At 43.4% G+C, this 18,919-nt stretch overlaps 1 protein-coding gene across 23 annotated transcripts in view; it reads left to right on the forward strand.

The window, feature by feature from the left end:
* LOC112556085 (zinc finger protein 678-like) overlaps positions 1-18,919 on the forward strand; it is a 248,897-nt gene that overhangs the window by 85,938 nt on the left and 144,040 nt on the right. Inside the window, exon 1 of one of the 23 annotated variants that reach the window (XM_025224711.1) lies at positions 13,259-13,731. The exons of the other annotated variants lie outside the window; for them this stretch is intronic. The gene's annotated coding sequence lies outside the window, so the exon portion shown is untranslated. Of the gene's footprint in view, positions 1-13,258; positions 13,732-18,919 lie in introns of those variants that run through there. 23 annotated transcript variants of the gene reach the window in all.

Genomic DNA, 18,919 nt, shown 5'->3' on the forward strand with positions numbered 1-18,919 from the left:
GCTCAAAATAAATGCACGCATGGCTCTGCGACTCTGTCTTGATATTCTTTTGATTAATAAGTGTGCTGTATAATCTGTCTTTAAGTTCCGCCACCGTGTATTGAGGAGGATAGTCTTTTTTTTATAAAGCCTCCATGCATTATATTACAGGCACTGCGTTAAATAATTTAATGATATGAATAAGAAACATACGACATCATTGTCTGTCCCTAGTCTCTCACAGTCTAGAAGCCATTTGCCGCTCTTTGTACAGTCAAAGATTCATTCAGTCAGTGGCACTCTCTCTCCTTATTCAAAACTTTGGAGCACAACATTACTAAGAACGTTAAACGCTTAATAGGACCAAAGTATTTCGTTATCGTATTCGTCTTTTTCTTGTTTCTGGGACATAAGCCGTCGACGACGAGCTGCCATCCTTTGGTCTCCGGTCAATTAAAGAAAGCAAACTCACTGGGTAACTTGTAGAATGTATGTCACCCACCCTCTCTAAAACCCACTTTTTTCGTGTGCCCATTTGTCTCTACACTTAGAGTCCTGATCTTCTTAGGAACTCGGTGGTATCATGTAGAATTGCCATGGGCCCATACAGCTTGCACTGAAATGAGATAGTTCAGGCCATTCCTCCCTGCGCAGAGCCTGCAAGCTTTTGCAACCCTAAAGGCGCACATGGTAGTGCAAGACGGAGTTTTCTGTTTATTTGAGTACATTGTCCCAGCTTGAAGTCTAAATAAAGCGAAATAAAGGTGGTGCTGGTCTGCAGATGGATTCGATCATGGTCTTTATATATGTCATACTGACCCCTCTGTCTTCTTGCGGTGCGTCTGCCCCTGGTTTGGCTAGCTTGCTTAGCTGCTTCCTCATTGCTAACTATTCCACAGTGTGAGGGTATCCACTGAAATGCGATTTGCGGTGTTTTTCTGTGCTCGGCAGTTTGTACTTTCCAGATGTTTGTATTACAGAAAGAACATCTGTTACAAAGACAGGTTGGCTCCCTTCATCTGTTTTGCTTAATCCTTAACCTAGTTCGAGGACCCGCACTAAGTTTGCTTAACTAATGAAGGCTATAAACGTAGTCTATCTCCTGGCTTGATTTTCATGCACTTCCTGTAAAAACCCGAAAGCACTACCTTTTCTTTTTAATGTATCCCTTTTGCTGTTGTAGTAGTCTTATAGATGGACATACCTTTAACTCTTTGAAGCGAGCGCCCAATTAAAAAAAATTCTCATTGATTTTCTTATCTTTACCCTCGTAAATAAAATTATTGTCATTGTCTACAGATGTCATGGGAGAGTGGCTGATGTTTTTCCTCTGTAATTTGCATCCTTCACGGGGCGGGGCTCTACGTTTAAAACTCGCTTGACATCTGCTTGCTTATTGTGTGTTGTGTATGCACGCTACTGTTCTAAGTTTCTAATCACCACTCCAAGTTTTGTGATATCACTTTTTTTCCACATTGGATCAGTGAAATCAAAAGCCCTTCTATAGGCTCGGGTGATAGTTATAATTGTGATTCTTATTTTTATAAGAGGGGCATAGGGAAGGAAATGGTGATGACAGTTAATGCTGCTGTTATTAGGGTGGTGGTGGTGGTGGTTGTGGCGGTGCTGATGTATGCATGTGTGAGCACGTGCTCGCATGAAATAGCAGGCCTGCATGTCTGTGCGCGGACATCCTTGCGATCGTTGCGCCTTCTGGTAGCAGGTGTGGCGAACATTTCGCACCAGCCGGTGCCGAGTCGTGTGTCTCGTTGTTTACAACCGACACGATGATTAACCAGACACAGGAATGCCCATGTTGCTTAACAAAACCACAAAATCCCAAAATGAATCTTGTCTGCGGAAACATAGCCGATGTGGACACATTTCTTTTCTAACAAGGCCTTGCCTCGTGACTTTCATGTTTTCCATGTTTCTGTACCCCAGTAACTGTATTTACCTAATAGGCCTAATAACAAATAATAATTTTGTTATAGTCAGCGTCTTTGTTCACAGACCGTCATTTGGATAGACATTAATATGTTTATTTATTATCGATCCAAGTTAATATACGAATCTGGGGTCCATTAACGTGCGCGCGGTTTTGCTAATTAATTAAAATTTCATGGTCGAAAACGAATTACTTCTGCGAGAATCAATATTAATCTAAACAAGAGCGGATCTTTGGCTGGTGGCGGACAGAGAAAGTTACAAACGATTACGGCTTTCAACCATTGCTTGCACGAGGGAAAATAAATCTTGTAAGGGAAAGGTCACCGAGGTTAGCTGTAAAGAATGCAATTGGCAGGATACATAAAATACCCATGGCGCTCACAAATGAATTGCAAATTATAAATCAACAACATCTTAAAAGAGGGAACAACACGGGAATAGACCTCTTAGTGCTCTAGGACTTCATGCAATTAGAAAAATTGATTAGAAGATTGGCACTGCTACACTCTTAGTGTTACTGAGGTGACTGAACAGTCGAATGCACAGCAAATAAGCAAACGTGAGTCGTGTTCACCAAAGCTGTCGTCTATGATGCACTACCAGGGCTCTATATGCTGGTGAGGGAAATACATCACACAGTGGAATAAACTATTTTATCGGGTTATCAGCATTCTCTCTACGGAGTCAGGTAGCAAGTCTAAAGCTTGGTCAAAGTTGGGGAAGTACGATGCGCCGAACGGGTGTCGAATCGGTTAGTGTGCGTTCCTTCGAGTTCGTACGCCGATGCTCTAACAACTAGGCTGTCCATTCTCTTCCCCTCCTTCCCACCATTTCACAAAATGTTGGACCGGAGAAAGTAGTGTTAACATCAACTGAAAGGTTAGGGAATTACCATGTCGTTGTTTGTTTGTATGTTTGTTTGTTTATTTGTTTACTCCGGAACTATACATTACAGACAAGTTGTGTGAGTAGTAATGTGCAGGTCTGAGGGAAATAATGAGCGGGTTGTATAGGCAGAAATGTGTGGTTGTTCTGTGGGCAGCCATGTACCAGTTTGCAGAATGCATCAATATACGGAAACAGCTATGACGTGGACATGGTTTATTTACAGTCTCCTTCTCCTACAGCCAGAGTGTAACTCGTGATGAACACAGGTTGATCATGCACTACATACATTCTGACACATGAGCTGTCACCTTTCCCATCCCGTATCCAACAGCAAGCCGATATAAGGAATAAATCTTTTAGCTGGCAGTTTTATAGCGACGGAGTTTATGCACATGTGGGGCTATCCTTGGCGTGGGCCCTCCACTCGTCATGTCTACATGCAGCCAGCACTCGGCCATCACGAGAGTAAGACTCATCACCATGGCATCGATCTCCCTGAGGCAGCAGTTTGTAGAGTGCACACCGATGCTCTTTGATTTCACTCGCCTGTTTTAGTCCTCGCAATAACTGTTAATAATGTGCTGATGATGTCTGAGAATATTATCTGTCATGTTCTTTAAAACGCTGCATGCTACAGCTAACTTTGGTCACAGTGTTGTGCAGTGTCATCCAAACCCTGCGGTCAAAAACTCACATTTAGCATTTTATGTTGGGGATTGGATGATAAGAGTCAGTTGGAAAGCACTGAAGGTCGCAGAATAATTTTTAAGGTTGTATTCGGAAGGAAGTGGGAGCTGTGACAATATATTGTCTGTTACTTCCTCTTGATAATAATTTATAACTTTGAGAATTTTGAGTAGCTTTAATCAACAGCTTAAAAAAATCGGAACATGCTCTGATTTTTTTTTTTTTTTTTTTAGAATTCACTGTGAGCATGAAAATAAACAGTAGCGAACTGTAATTAATAGCTTTGTGGACTCCGATCTTCTCTTTTTTTTCATTTACACAGATGCATACATTGAGAATACATATTGACTAGAAATCAATTTGATTTTCTTAAATAAAAACACGAAAAAGCGTAACGGAAATCAGGGCAGCAGTGAATATGACCAGTGGTTTTTCACCTGAAGGGGATGTTAATGAAAGGTTTCAGTTTCACGCCATTAACTTTCTCTTCTACCGGCATTTGCTTCCGCACCTCAGGTGATACTGCTGGAGGTTTTGTGCTGTGTAACTAGTCCGTTGTTGCTAGGTGCTTGTGTTTTTATCACACGCCATATTGGATGACGAAGTTATTTTTACCTACAGACTGTTTTGGCATCTTCTTGTCCGTGTATCTTCATCTCAACCTGATATGCTGATAGGTGTTTGAGCAAACGAATGAACAAACAACCTCATCAGTAAAAAAAATTGTGCCTGGACATATTCACAAACATTGCTTTGCGTCCATAATTTCTTTCTTTGGTTTAAAAACAGGACTGAAGATATAAGGGGAAAAAATAAGATTGGTGAATCATTTGTGTCTTCCTTGAAAGTTTTGCCTTTAGACCGGAAAGTAAAGTGCCCTGCTTAGATAATTCATTGATGCGTCTGCAGCTGTTTAAACTTTCAAACAGCCCTGAGTATGAACGAGTACGCGAGGGTGGTAAGTGTCCTACCACCTCATTATGTCCCCTCCCCAATCTTTGTCCACCGGCTCTAGGTGGAGCATCCTAGGATTCTTTGGGAAAGTCGATAGGACGTACTTTTTCAAATTTTCCGAGAATTAGTCACGCAATGACCATAAAAAGTATTTAATTCATTTAAAGTCCGGTCATTCTACAGTCTTTACTAACTCTGATGTTGCGTGTGCCTTTGAAGATGCAAAACACCGAACTACTCACCAAGAAATACAGAAGTACTTGTCAGGTCTTTTATGTTGACACAATCTGTGGGATTTGTAGACGAAAAGAAACATAGTTTCTGGAGTTCATTGGTACGTAATAATATGAATATTACAATAACATACCAAAACTATATTATATATACAAATGTATGCATAAGGCGCGTATTTTTAATTTATTAATGGCGCCGACGGAATTGAATGACAAATAAAATTAGTAGATAGGTAGGTAGATTATCTCATGGAGATGAATTCTAAAAACAAAAAAAACCACAAAAACAAAAACAAACAAACAAACAAACAAGTCGGACATCGTATCTTCGTTTTCCAGACTCCAATCTCCCTCCTTATCTATGTCTTAAAAATAATTTCAAGAAACCCTGGGAAGCTGTTACGTTTTACTTTTTCATTCTGTCGTTTGTTTTTGTTGATGCAGCATGAAAATAGTCTAATGCATACATATTTACAGGAAAATCTTTACAGATTTATAGGGACCTATGTATGTTTTTATAATCAACAGGCTATCTGTAATTCACCTTCCAACCAAACATATACTTTCATCACTATGTTTGATAATTCTTTTAACAGGATTTTTCTATAAAAATTGGCCGTAGTCACCCATTCGACACTATGTGTCCCTTGAGATGGCTGTTGTAAAGTTAGTTTTCGAGGCTTAGGTCAGCCTGCAATGATGTTCGGGAGATATAGGAATCTTTCATCACTCCTATCATTATCGCTACAGAAGACATCACTGTTTTCGTGAAGGTAGGTTGCCGCAAGAAGTTGAAGAAGCCCCGATTTATGGGGCGGTTGGAAGCAGGTGTTCCCCACATCCAGAGCGGCTACAGCGAACTCATCCTGCTCAACTGACACTTTTATATTTAGTGATGTTTAGACGGCAGTGTGAGCAGAGGACATCATCAGCTATAATATATTAATACCTGTCCTATAAGCGATTATGTAGTCTCGGAAAGAGAAGAAAGAGATGGGAATGAAAGAGGTCTATGGTGGTTACGAGGATGGAGTGAAAAGTCAACAGACGGATGCTGGCTTATATCTAAAATAAAACAATATTGAGCTGTTTGGTTTGGGGCATCAAACAGAAGGGTGCTACGGTGTGTGTGTGGCGGTATGTCAGTGTCCCCGTCCTCTTGATAGTCTTCTTGTCTAAGTCAGGAAAGAAGATTTATATGGCTACCAGCTATCGCTGTTAAAAGAAATGCTTTGGTTATTGCCTAAGAGCTCAGACAATAAAGAACAGAAACAGCTGCCGAAATTGAAACTGAGTGTTAAAAGAATGAAAGTATATGGCCCAAGATAAAATTTGAAAGGGATGACCATGGAAAGATCATATGTCAATATATAATGGCTGTCTTTTATGTTTTATTTACATTCGTGATATTAAAGTGTAGACATATAACAGAGAGGGATATACATTATGATTTGAAGAAAAGTAAAGGATAAAATGAGAATGAAGAAGCGCCCAGTTCGTGCGTGCGTTTGTGTGTGTATGTGTGTGCGCGCGCTGACTAACAGCGGTGACGATCATCAGGCGCACGGGATGCCAAATATAAGGGAAGTAACTCCTGCTGGCTTAGAAACTTGCCTCCGGGACACAAAACGCCGTGAAATCGAATCTCATGTAGTATGCAGAGCCGCGCTTACACATCTTGAGAGCAGTGTAGTGTGAAGGGTAAACGAGGATTTTCAACTTCCCCCCGGGTCAGTCAGCCTCGCTTTCTTCATGAAGCTCGTCACCCCACCCTACCCGACCTCACCGTGTGCACGTATGCGCCAGAGAGCCTGTACACGCGCGCCTGCGTGTGTGTTTGCGCTAGTTAGTGCACATGGGTGCACACTTGCATGTAACGAGGCAAGCAACGCAAAGTGCCCGTCTGTGATCAGTTTGTACTTCGCTTGGTGCCATCGTACCTGTACTTGAATTCAAAACGTCAGTTTTCACAATGCAGATGTAACTGCCCACTGGTCGTGCATGCACACATTGTTATCTTATCCAAATAGAATAAAAAGAGAGCATACAGAACAGTGGCTAGATAAAGAGTTGGACAAAAGAGAAAAGATAAAAGCCAGGTCCTTGTAATGATTCGGCTCTGTTTTGGACATTAAATGAATGACACACGTCTTTTCCGGGCTGTTCGTAATTCCAGAGATGAGCATCGTAGTTTAGTTTCAACGTGACATTTGAAATAGATGAAGAATGTTTTTCTCTCCTTGGCATAAGCCAGAAACATTAATCGAAAAGGTGCCTGAATTGCACGATATTCAATTTCTCCATGATGCCACGTTCCTGAGTACTGTTAAAAAATCTCGCATTCTTTAAAAATAAAATAAAGAGAGTTTTATGAGTGAGCGAGTTAGTGATTAAGTGATTTAGTTAACGAGTCAGCGCCTCATCAAAGTTAACGAATATCTTCCATTTACAATCCAGTAGTTCTCTGCGATTGTTTTTCCTAGCGATATGTAATTTATGTCTGTATTTAACAATCCTATAAAGGTGTTTTCTTTTCTTGTTGGCACAGATTTGATGTCTGCATTATGTTCATTCCCACAGCTCATCCTCCTAGAGCGCTGGAGCAAAGCTTTCTCCTAGTCTTGACCGATGAACATAGTAAGGAATAGGATACAAAGAGTCTGTAGGGATGTTCCTAATACTTATTTGAAAAATAGAGCGCTTAGGTTCTGTCTTCACTACGTGTTTGTAGTGTGCGACCGACACAGCCGTCTGTCTAACTGTGTGGCTTTTCTCCGTAGTCAGACTGCAACTCTGACTGCAAAGACAAAAAAAAGAAAAATTATATTCTGCATGCTGATTTGATTTTGTTTGTCTAGAGATGTTATATGGCCTGGATCACTAGTTTACCTCTGTCGCCACAAACGAGCAAGGGACAAGCAGCAATGTTTGCTTTCTTGGGTTGATGGAGTGAGGTAACCAGCGGCGAGTTAGCCTCAGGCACGGTCCACTTGCTAGGCGCGAGAATTCCAGCAGAATACTACTTCCCCCATTAAGCACTTCCTGCGCTTTAGCAACCGGCTTCTTCTACCTGACACTGAGCCTGACACTGTCGTGACACGAAATATCGCAGCACTTGCACAGTTTCTTCACACCAGGCACCAGGCGAGAGGTTCAGAGACAGGCGGACACCAGATGGTGACGTCACACCTCCTACCATCAGCTGCAGATATCACAACCTTTCTTTCCTTCCCCTTTCCCCTCCCTCCGTCTCTCCCCCGGCTCTCCGTTCGCCTCTCCTGGAGCGTATAAACCTCACTTCTGTGTTAGCGCTGCCTTCGTTCTCTCTTTTGTTTCCCTTTGACACCCCTCCCCCTAGCCCCAACCCCCCACTACGATGGCCTTTATAACGAGTGTCGCCGAGATAGTCGTGACTGTTCCGCGAGATGCGGATGACGGTGTGCTGCAGCGCACGTGACTGTATCGTCAAGTAAAGAGTTTGTCTGTGGTGTCTATGAAAAAATAAACTAAAAATAATGTCTAATATTATTGTAGGCTAGAGTGTTCACCTAAACATCTGATGAACTTTATTTCAAAGGGAAGCCGTAGTGTTTTTAAATAATTCCAATAAATGCTTATTCAATTTGAAATCAATGTAAGCGAACATAATATAACTAAAAGGAGTTTGCAGTATGTGAGAGACAAAGAGAAAACGAACAAAGATGTATAAGATTTGGTCCGAAATTTACAGCGAGAGGAGGGAGAGAAAGATAAAGATTAAAAGTCTCCTGTCAAGTAAGTGTTTTTTCAGATGAAGAGACGGTAGATAAATGTTATGTATGCTTATCTGCTCTTTCTTATTGTAATTTCTATGTTGTGATGGAGAAAGGGGAAAATACGATGGCCAAGTACTGCAGTACTGATTTAGTCCTTTGGGGTTTCCCCAAATTTGTGCTTGCAGTATTCATGTCCACAGATATGACCAGGCATAGGGAAAAGCTATACCAACAGCTAGATAACTTCACTCATCAATTTTGTTTGAGTCTGAACATTTTAACCAGTTCCTTCTTAAGAAATCTGCGCGCTCGCTCGCTTGCACATACTTGCACACACTTACACACACATGCACAGGAGAACTCGTGGATCTCCACGCACATCATCCATACCCTGTGAACATGATGGAGTGTATGACGAGGAGAGCATTTAGCAATTTTCAGTAACAGTCCCTTGTCGGTTTGGTGCTAGTTTCCCGGGAATTTCGACAGTTTTTAAATGTTTTTAAATACTGCAACGATAGTCTTTTTTATTATTCTACCCTTTCTCCCAAACCCTTTACTAAAACTAGGTTGCGATATTGTGCGTTTCTTAAAAAAAGAAAACAAGAATACAAACAAAAAAATCCCCTCAAAAAAACCATGAGACAAAGATCGTCGCACGACCAAGGTTGTTAACTGTTGCCTAGAAAGTTCTTCCGTATCTTATTACCTGCTTCTCTCTCTTTCTCTTTCGCTCTCACTCTCGCTCGCTCTCTGTTTTTGTGGCGCGAACGCCACTGAAAAGAAAATACAAGCAAAGAAACTTTCCGGCTACATATATTCGTTACTAGGGGAGGGGTGTTAGTCTTGTAGTCGTCACGAGGAGAGTGGTGTTATTCATTTCATTTGCCACACTTTGCGAGTGATGCGGACACTGTCGCTACCCTGTGTGGCCTTGTCGCTCGCAAAAATCGTGGGAATAAAAACGACACAAAAAGGAGGAAAACAATTTTTAGCTTTCAATCGTCCTTTCATCCCGGGGACTGTCTCCGCCCGGAAGAAGAAACACGAATGAATTGTCCATTCCATTCTTTCCTCCCACACGCATTCCCACGCACCACACAAACCTCAAGGCAATGATGGACGGACGGACAGACAACTGTACGGACGGACGGACGGACGGAATATTAAAAAATATCAAAAGATTTCTGAAAGCAGCTTTTGCTTGTTTGAAAACACCTCACGGGTTAATAATTGTCTATCGTCTCTTCATCTGAAAAATCACTTACTAGACATCAGACTTTTACTCTTTATCTTTCTCTAACTCTCTCCTCTCGCTGTAAATCTCGGACAAAATTTTATACATCTATACACATGCTTTGTTCGTTTTCTCTTTGTCTCACTTACTGCAAAATGATAATATACAGTTTTAGTATTTGTGAATTACTTATAATGTTTTGTAAGTAAAACGTAAAGAGACTCACGACTCTCGTGTTTCTGGGGAGAAAAAAGTTCGTCTGTCTTTGGACGTGGGGTGAGCGTTCATAAACAGTCATTCGCTTCCATAGCATAGGTTTCCTCCGCTTTCTTGCAGGTTTTAAATTTGAACTCCAGTACTTTTTTGGAAATGATAACCAAGACAAAACTAGTTTGCTCGATAATGTATCTAGCCACTGAGAAATAAGCGGCCTAAGTTCAAGTTTTGTATTGTTGACTAAAAGTCTGTTACGAGTTGCATGTTTTCGTTTTCTCGGAAAATGTCTGTTTCCATGTTTACTCTAGAATAGTCTCTAAAAAAATGTTGAGATCTTTTTAAATAACTCCAGCTAATGCTTACGTTTAAAAGAAAGTATCCATATAGGATATAGGAGGAAAAAAACAGGAAGAAGATTCGAGAGCTTTTTTCAGGAAGATATTTTACATGCAAATTAGGAAGCAAAGCCTGGAGGAGCTGGAATCTGCTCTGTCGAATTAACAAAATCTGACACATTCTATCCAGAACTAAAACTTTGCCCAGGCAGGGATATCGGCAAGGTTTGAACCTTTCTTGGTGCTGATATCCTTGGTTCCACAAGGTTGTCTGCGTGCTTATATTCGAACATACGTCTGAGAAATTGTGAGTAATAATAATCATCCAAGAACACATTACATTAACTGTATTTCACCGAATGATTAGGCGGACAGAAATTGTTTATCAACACTCAGATCTTACTGAGTTCTTTTTTTAACGTGTGTTCTAGTGTAGTAGAAAAGGTGTTATCTGTTTTTATTTATTTAATTCGTATATCTTTGATTTTTGTACAAATAGGTTTTTCCAGTGTGCAGATCATATTTCCATTTGTAAAGATGGCGCACTCATAAATCCATCGCGCCCCGAAGCCATAAATATTAACCATTGAGCTTTAAAACATGTGAAAATATTCATCCACTGAAGATTATTTTCAACGCTTTAGTGGAGGATTGGTAAATACATGTACACTTACACAGTCTTTGAATATCGTTTAGCGAGATGATTTGTCATTACTGTTTGTTACTCCTTATCAATGCCTGTTAGCTGTAATCTCAGGACCTTTTGCAGTTTTTGTGGTTTTCATACCACTACCTCGATTTGTTTCGCATGAATGAACAAGTTATTAAAAGGTAATTCACACAAAGATTAACACAATATAAGTAGTAGTGAAGTCACCAATCAGCCCAAGGATTACCATATTAAATTGTCTATGTTGCTAAGATTACTTTAAAAATTACCAGAGTACATAGTCTTGTGGGCAGCTGTTAAGGTTAGTGGCTGAGGACGTGCAAAACGTGACACCTCCACCCATCGTCTCCCATCATGCCTTGCCCCACCTTCTAGCCACCTCCCACCTCCCCATCCCCCCTCCTGCAGAGAGGTCTTCCTGTTCCTCTTTGTACATGGTGCTGACTTTGTTGTCAGGGGGTTCGACTGTGGGCCGCTGTCCCTCGTACTGAAAATCAACACGGAGCTTCATCGTCTGTCTTTTGTTTTACTTCCCCTTCCTTTTTTTTCCTCTGGCACTCTCCGAGAGCAGCTGCAGCCAGTTTCGCTGGGTATGGTGCAGGCAGTCAAGCAAGCGCGCGTGCACACACACACACGGGGGACTGACTGCGAATTGGGGGTCTGATTCTGTCTGTCGCCACAGCCTCTCTTCCGTACAACTCGCACTGCCCTCTCGATCCATAGGCCCACCTGCTCCGTCAGTCACTCGCCTTCGATTGAAAATGCTAACGGCTTTTTAAGCCGCCCCATCCCTTCTTTCAGTACCATTGCCACAAAGATTTTCTTTGTCCTTTTTTTTAAAATTAGAGAAAAAAGAACTTTCTTCTGCTTCTCCACCCCACCTTCCTTCCCTAGCTCCTGCCGCCCCCGTCTTCGGCGTGACCCCTTTGCCCTCTCCTAAGCCTGGCCTCATTTTAAGTTCTGTTCTTGCAGCTGCAGTTCCACATGCCGTTTAGCATGCGCAAAGGGGGCGGGGGGTTTAGTAGGGGGTCGTAGGGAAGAGGGAGGTAGAGGCAAGGGAGTTAAGCTACACAAGGTGCGAAGCATAGGAAAAATATGGTGGAGCTCGCTAATGGCCTGCGTTAAAATGAACATAACAATTGGAGTTCCTTTTTCGATCATTCTTCTTTTCAACAACCCGCGTCTACTTGTTATTTTACGCCCTGAATACTAGATGGTAATACACTTTAGTCGTCTGTGCTTTGACCCTCCCCCAAAAAAACCAAGAAAAACAACAACAAAACAAATACAAAATGTGTTTTAGAAATTTGTTTATAATCAATATTGTGGCAATATTTTTCATGCGAACAACGGGTCATAATCGGATTAAAAAATCTTTTTGTGAAAAATAAAATAATGGTTTCAGGTGTGTCTATACATGCTTCGGCCTCAGCTTCAGGGTGATGTGCATGCAATCTCGGGCAATAAACTGGTCACCACCTTCCCCTACTCCCTCCCGCCACCCTTTCATTGCTGGGACTGGAGGTAAACTCTACAAGGTACAATAGTCCACGGCCACATGGCTCTGTGAGTGCGGAGGCACTGCCGCGTGTCCAAAGCGCCGCGACTTGTACTTTTAGCTGCACGTGACGTCGCTCGGCCAGAGCCGGCGCTGAGACAGACAGAGCGCGAGCCTTACCAACGGTCCTCACCAACCCATGGACGTCGGGTGTTTGATTTCTGAGAACTTTTGCTAGCCTGCTTGTTGGCCAGTAGCAAAAGCATGTCGATAAGGCTTTCTCTCCGTTAGCACCGCCGGGGCGGAAAGAAGTGAAGACGGTGGCGGAGTTACTGGGCATGCCGGTGTCGCCAATGAATTCATGGATACAGGATTAACAGCCCGCTATCGATCCCCAAAAGCTGTTCACCGCTTGCAGGCAAGACACAGGTTATCCTCCCCAAAATTTCACCTCCCTCCTCCTCCTTCCCCCCTCTCTTCTCTCTCTCCCCCCTCCCCGTTTGCTCCAACGCCTGGCGTCTTGCACCGCTCCCTCCAGCTCAAATTGAGCTCCCAATCATTACCGCAGCAAAGCACGAGCCAGTTTCCCATCCCCGACGAGGCCCCAAGTCATGTTGAGACAGACAGCCTGACCTTGCCTTGCCTCCCCAGACACATTACCTCACCGGGTCAATATCTCACTGATGCAGTAACCTAGGGTCATGCTCACTTCGCGCGCGAGGGGTGTCAGGACGAGCGCTGGCTGCCGCTTGTAACTGTGTCCTGACACGGACGCACGCACCACAGGGACGCACGCACACACGCACGCACACACACACTCACACGCGCAAATAGTCCGCCATTGTGTTGAGGGGGGTTTAAAAAAATGATTCTGTTTTTGGACTTTCGTATAACAGATAATTTTTTGGCCTCAAAGTAGGACTGATAAGGTCAGAGAGAGAGGGTGGGACTTGTTGTGTAGATGTGTTCAGCAGCCTTCGGACCAACGACGCTGTTTCGAGTCGAATGTGTACGCGGAACACAACATGCTTTTTACAGAGAGGGAGAGAGGCAAAGCTAAAAAAAAAAAAATGCAGTGGGGGGTTGGTTCGGTGGCTTAGCCGAGGAATGCTTGCTTTAGTGGGGGCTGGGCGGTTGGTACTTCAGTGTTCAGAGCGGAGAGTTCGGGGCAAGCTGTAGACGTTTTTAGCAGTGCCTCGCTTGTGTAGATTTGTGTAGTTGAAAGCGAGGACAATTACAATGACCCGTGAATACTGTCAGAGACAGCAGACATGCCTCTGCGCGGACTAGGAACCACCGCATCAATTTTTGTCCCGAAACAGCAGCCAGGTAAAAACCTTCCTCGTTCATTCTCTCTTTCTTTCTGTTTCGTCGTTCGTAGAGTGCAGTGGAGTTATACGGTGTGTGTGTGTTGTTTTTTTTTTTCCTCTAAACGTCCTGCGGCGGTTTGACTTTCTATCACCTGCATGTTTTTGTGTCCTACGATAACACAGGCACACACCCATACACACCCACGCACACACAGATGCGCACGCTTGCTTTCTTGTGTTGTGTGTGTGTCACTGCTGTCGCGATATCTTAGTGCCCAGAGATCACGTTTATTTTTTTTCTTCTCTTGTCATGATCTGTATAAATAGCCAGTCCTCTCCTACCTCGCAAAGTAGAAAATACTCATCGGTTTTTTTTCAAGAGTTTTTTTTTTCCTCCTCCACTGCTAGATACGCATTTTTGACCCAGGCCAAAGACGGGTCAAGTGAGCCGGGAGCTTTTTCCCTTCATTGATTGAGTGCTTGATGGGTTTGAATCGCGCGCAGTGCGGTGGCATTTGTGTCTGCTAGGCCGGCCTTGTTCAAGTTGTAGATGTTGTTTGAGTATGGAGAGGCTGTGACGCAAGGAACATCGATCTTGTTGCCAGATAGCGCGCAGAAAACCAGCTCCCAGGCACGGCACTGGCACACACTCAAGTTTGGTCTGGCCTCAGAATGAAGGGGGATGGGACTGGGACTCCATACACCGCCTTTGCCTCCACTGAATAAGTCGGCCTGACTGTGTAGACAGACTTGAAATCAATCAAAAGTTCTGTCCGGGATTCCGCTCTCCCTCCTATTTTTCACCCGAGTTCCTGTTCCCGTGAGATTTCGTGTCAAATGAAGTGTGTCCTCCTCCTCCCTCCCATGTCTTTGGAATCACACATCTCTGACATTAGAAAGTTTAGCCATGAGGTGGTCTGAGGTCTGTGAAATTGTTGTGTACTTTCACATATGTACTCTCTCAGAGTCTGCGTCCGTATGTGTGTTTGTGTGTGTGTACACACAGTTTACATCCAGGTCGTGTCTGAGACATGCTGATCACCAACCGTTGCCTGGTGTTGAGTAACACCAAACCTCAGCTTACGGTTTTAGCTAACCTGCATTCGTGCATGTTGTGTAGTCGACTTTACATACCGAGTATTGGAGAAGTGGGGTGTCGGGGTGTGGGTTGGGGTGGGTGACGAGGTTGTTGGGCGGGTGCCCCTGGCCTATCTGGTTGGAGGGCCTAACGTCGCGTGCAGCTCTGCACCTTGGTGCAGTTTGTCGTCAGTACTGATAGCAACACACACACATACAGAGTAACACGGCGGGCCGACAGACACTAGTCTCTAGGTCAGCCACCGCCGCCAGTGCTGGGTCACCTTACCATGTGGGCTGCTAGTCGGGAGGTGAGGTTGGGACAATAACTTGGCCTTCCCCACGGCAATGGCGGTCTCTGACACGGCTGCTATATATACATACAGTCTACCTCGCTTGCTGTTTCTTATCCTCTACTCCCCCCTACCCCCAGCCCTCACCCACCTCTACGCTAGGGGCCTCCAGGAGGCGCAGTGGAGGAGGGCGTTCGTGATGTAGTGGGCTGTGCTGCACATTACAGCCCGTGAGAACGCTTCGCCCTGTCTGTCCGACCGGCCGCCTACAGGCGCTGAATGAGGTTCTTGACCCGGTCAAGGTGGCAGTGGGACGCCTTCTCTCTCTGTGACCAAACTTTGGGCCGCTAGAGCTAGGAAGTACTGACAGGATCTGTCTGTCCTAATGTTTAACTTTTATATTCTTTCATACCATTTTTCGGTTGATTTTTTTAAAAAGTTTTTGTTGGGACGTCCTTCAGTTATGAAGGTTTCAGCTAGATTTTTCACGGACAACCAGAGAGAAATAGGTTACCTCGTTGAGAGAAATTACAGATTATTAACAGATTTTATTTAAAAATAGTTTTGACAATAGAACCCACGAGAAACGTGCAAAATAAAAATTAAACCACTTAAGAAGTAAAGACCATGACTTGATTTGCTAGGCGTCCGTCCAACATGTCGAGATAAATCAGGTTACAGACACATGCTGCTATGACCAGTCACTGCTACAAAAAACTGGTATAACAAGTCCAAATGAAGCAGGTCAAAATATGGGCTGTACACTCAGCCATGTTCTAATGTAAATTATGGGAGTTATGGGCATTATAGGATGAAGCTAGGAGTTGACGGTTTGCTTGTTTTGTGTGTGTGTGTTTTGTGCGAGTATACATTACAGAGATGTGTTGTGGTAGATGAGAAGTCATCATATGGCTTTTTCCTTGCTGCTTACGCAGATGTACATAGTTGCCAGATGTTTATCTTTGCAAGCTGCAACACAGTGAAACAGAGTTTTCAAATAACGGGGACCATAAACCTGATTTCCACCAGTCCGGTAACAGCAACGGCAAATGTTCACATGGATCATTTTATATTCGTTTCACAGCATGGAGTGAACCTTGATGAAGTCATTTACTAACGTGTATCCCATGTAGTATAAATTAAGAATCCATATGTATCTGACTTTGTTTTAATTTATAGTTTAAAACATGTTCTGATGGAGCAAAGCGACAAGGCTATTTTCACAATTTTCTTTTGTCAGTACTTGTCTCTTGGCCGGTCGTCCCTGAACAATGTTATTTTTGACAAAAGGAGGGGGATCGATGTTTTACTCCAAGCCAGTAACTAAGACCATATCATGGCAAGGCAATTGTAAACAGACGCCACGTGCAGAGAAAGAACAGCGTGCCCGAGACGAGAGCTGAACCCATGACAGCCAACCCTCTCTGCAGGCGCTAACCGTTGCACCACCGAACGACCTTTATTTATGACAAGACTTTGTAAAATCAAACATCAGTCAACTGTGAAAGCTGACTAAACCCTACGCTAAACAGAGAGAAAACGGGTTTGTGTTATATAACATCCTAGCTTAGCCTTCGTGTGCATTTGGCAGTCGAGTAATGGCGGTGGAAGAGCATAACCAGGTAACATTTTTTCCAGACCATGCAGAGCTTTCAGAAAGTTACTACTTCGAGATTTGTTCAAGTCTGCTTCCGTGAAGTGTTTGGTAATATTTCCTGGTCCACGAACGAAGCTACGTGGCGCCTGGTCTAGCGCCATTGCATCTAGCCTGATCATCACTTTCTAGGTGATGAAGGTTGTCGGGGGATATTTAGTCCAGACGCACTTATTTATTTCGGATGAAACAACGCCGAAGATAACGGTAAAGATGCCTGTTAAAGCTATGTCAACTGTGTTGCTAAAACATAATAATGTCGATAATACTTTCCAACTCGAGACAAAGAGAGAGGACGTTTGCAGTTCAGCAGGAGAAGGGAAGGAGGAATAGAAGAGAGACTTAAAAGCATAGGAGGGGGGGGAGTGAGTCCACATTGACGATGTTGTTAGAATGTTTACTGTGCTCTATCAAAAGAAAAGTTACCGTCGAAGATTATTCTCTTCTTTGTAGAATGCTGATGCTTTCCTCCACGCTCAACCAGTGCCCATTGACTTATACATTCATAAGATTAGGTATTTACGCCAGAGTGCGCGCATGTATGTGTGCGTGCGTGTGACTTTTTCTCCCACCCCCACCCCCACCCAATACACACACGCACGCACACACACGATTGACCCCCTGACTACGTGATGCCATTCTATAAGACACCGTAGGAGTATATAGACTTAGGCAAGGTGTAGTTAAACTAGATGTGACACGAGGGCAGTGTAGACGTCTTTATTGACATTTCCAGGTGGAATTTCCCGACAAGCAGCTGCGTTGTGATTAGGCTTCTCTACAAATAACTTCAGAAATGGTATCAACACTAAACACAATGACTAGCAAACTCGTCGACTCAAAAATCACAAGCCGTTAGGTGCAACGATTGCAATTGGTAACGAAGTGTCGGAGAAAATTGTACTTATGCTGCTGCAGACGACAACGACGACGATTGTAGTGATGGCGATGACGAAGCGACGTAGCTGCCAGTCGAGGAAGCATTGTGGCATCGGTGTCTTTCAACACGGCATCGCGTCCACGCTTTAAAGGCTACAGCCGCGCAGGTGCTTCATTGGAAGGCGTGTGCAGGTGCCTGCCAGGTGCGGGAAAGCCGCAGCTCTGCGCTCATTAAAAAACGTCAATAATCTTTTGCTAAACGTCAGATGATTGTGCTGAGTCATCACCACGGGCCGAGGGTGTTATGAGCTCACGATGCCGCTCGTGGAGTTCTTAGTCTGACGTAGATTAGTATTAATTATCGATACAGGTGCTACTGTTCTTTGACCTGCATTTTGATTGCTTCATGCTACTGGCTGTAAAGCTTTGCGTTTGCCATGGTCTGTTTTGCAGACCGACTTGTTTTCTAAGTTTGTTGTGTGGAAGTCATTTGAAATTCATCGACCGGTTACGGTCTCCGTTAAAGTGCAAACCTTTGTGCTGTAAGGCGTGGATGGCTTCACGACATTTCCTGTTTTTTTTTCGACCTATTGTTGTTAAGTGCAGTTCGAAGTCAGATTTTTTTTCGTTTCCTTTTGTCAGGGTATCAAACCAAGCAAAATCTGTAAGTGAAAAAACAAAAAAAATCTGAGGGATTCAATGGTTGTAGAAGACTATGGGTCGATGTACTCGGTTATATTCTATATTTAAAGTTACAGTGGGTCAAATGTACGTATGAGTAGAACCTCTTGCTTTAGCCTTTTTATCACTTTGAAAACTTTTATACTTTCTTTGTCTTTGTTTTGTGAAACCACCTTCAGTGAATCCTTTGAAATGGCACCATCGTATGAACGAATTTAGACGGGTATTTTAATTGGGTTATTCTTTCATTCAAAGCAATGCTAACTTCTTTCGATTACTCAGATTAACCATTGAACAGCGACGTTAGCTACCTTCCTTGCTATTCTCCTTCAAATGCTCACTATCTATCTATCCGGAGGTGAGCCTTTTGCACAGTTGATCCTACAGTGAAGATACATTCAGCCAAGCTGCTTGCGAGTCACCGACATAATTTTTAAGCCAAGAACAGCCGATGACTGTAGAGTGCAAAGGGAGGGGGAAACTTGTGCACCATCGACTTGGGAGGAAAGAGAGAGGAAACGCCATGTTTCAGCGAGTACAGTGAGTAAGAAGGCAGAAATCCTGTGCTTATATCTCCCCTAGTGTGTGACACGGTTTGGTAAACACGCGAGACGCGGGTCGAG

Source organism: Pomacea canaliculata, linkage group LG2, assembly GCF_003073045.1.
Source record: "Pomacea canaliculata isolate SZHN2017 linkage group LG2, ASM307304v1, whole genome shotgun sequence".
In the NCBI taxonomy this organism is placed as follows: Eukaryota; Metazoa; Mollusca; class Gastropoda; order Architaenioglossa; family Ampullariidae; genus Pomacea; species Pomacea canaliculata.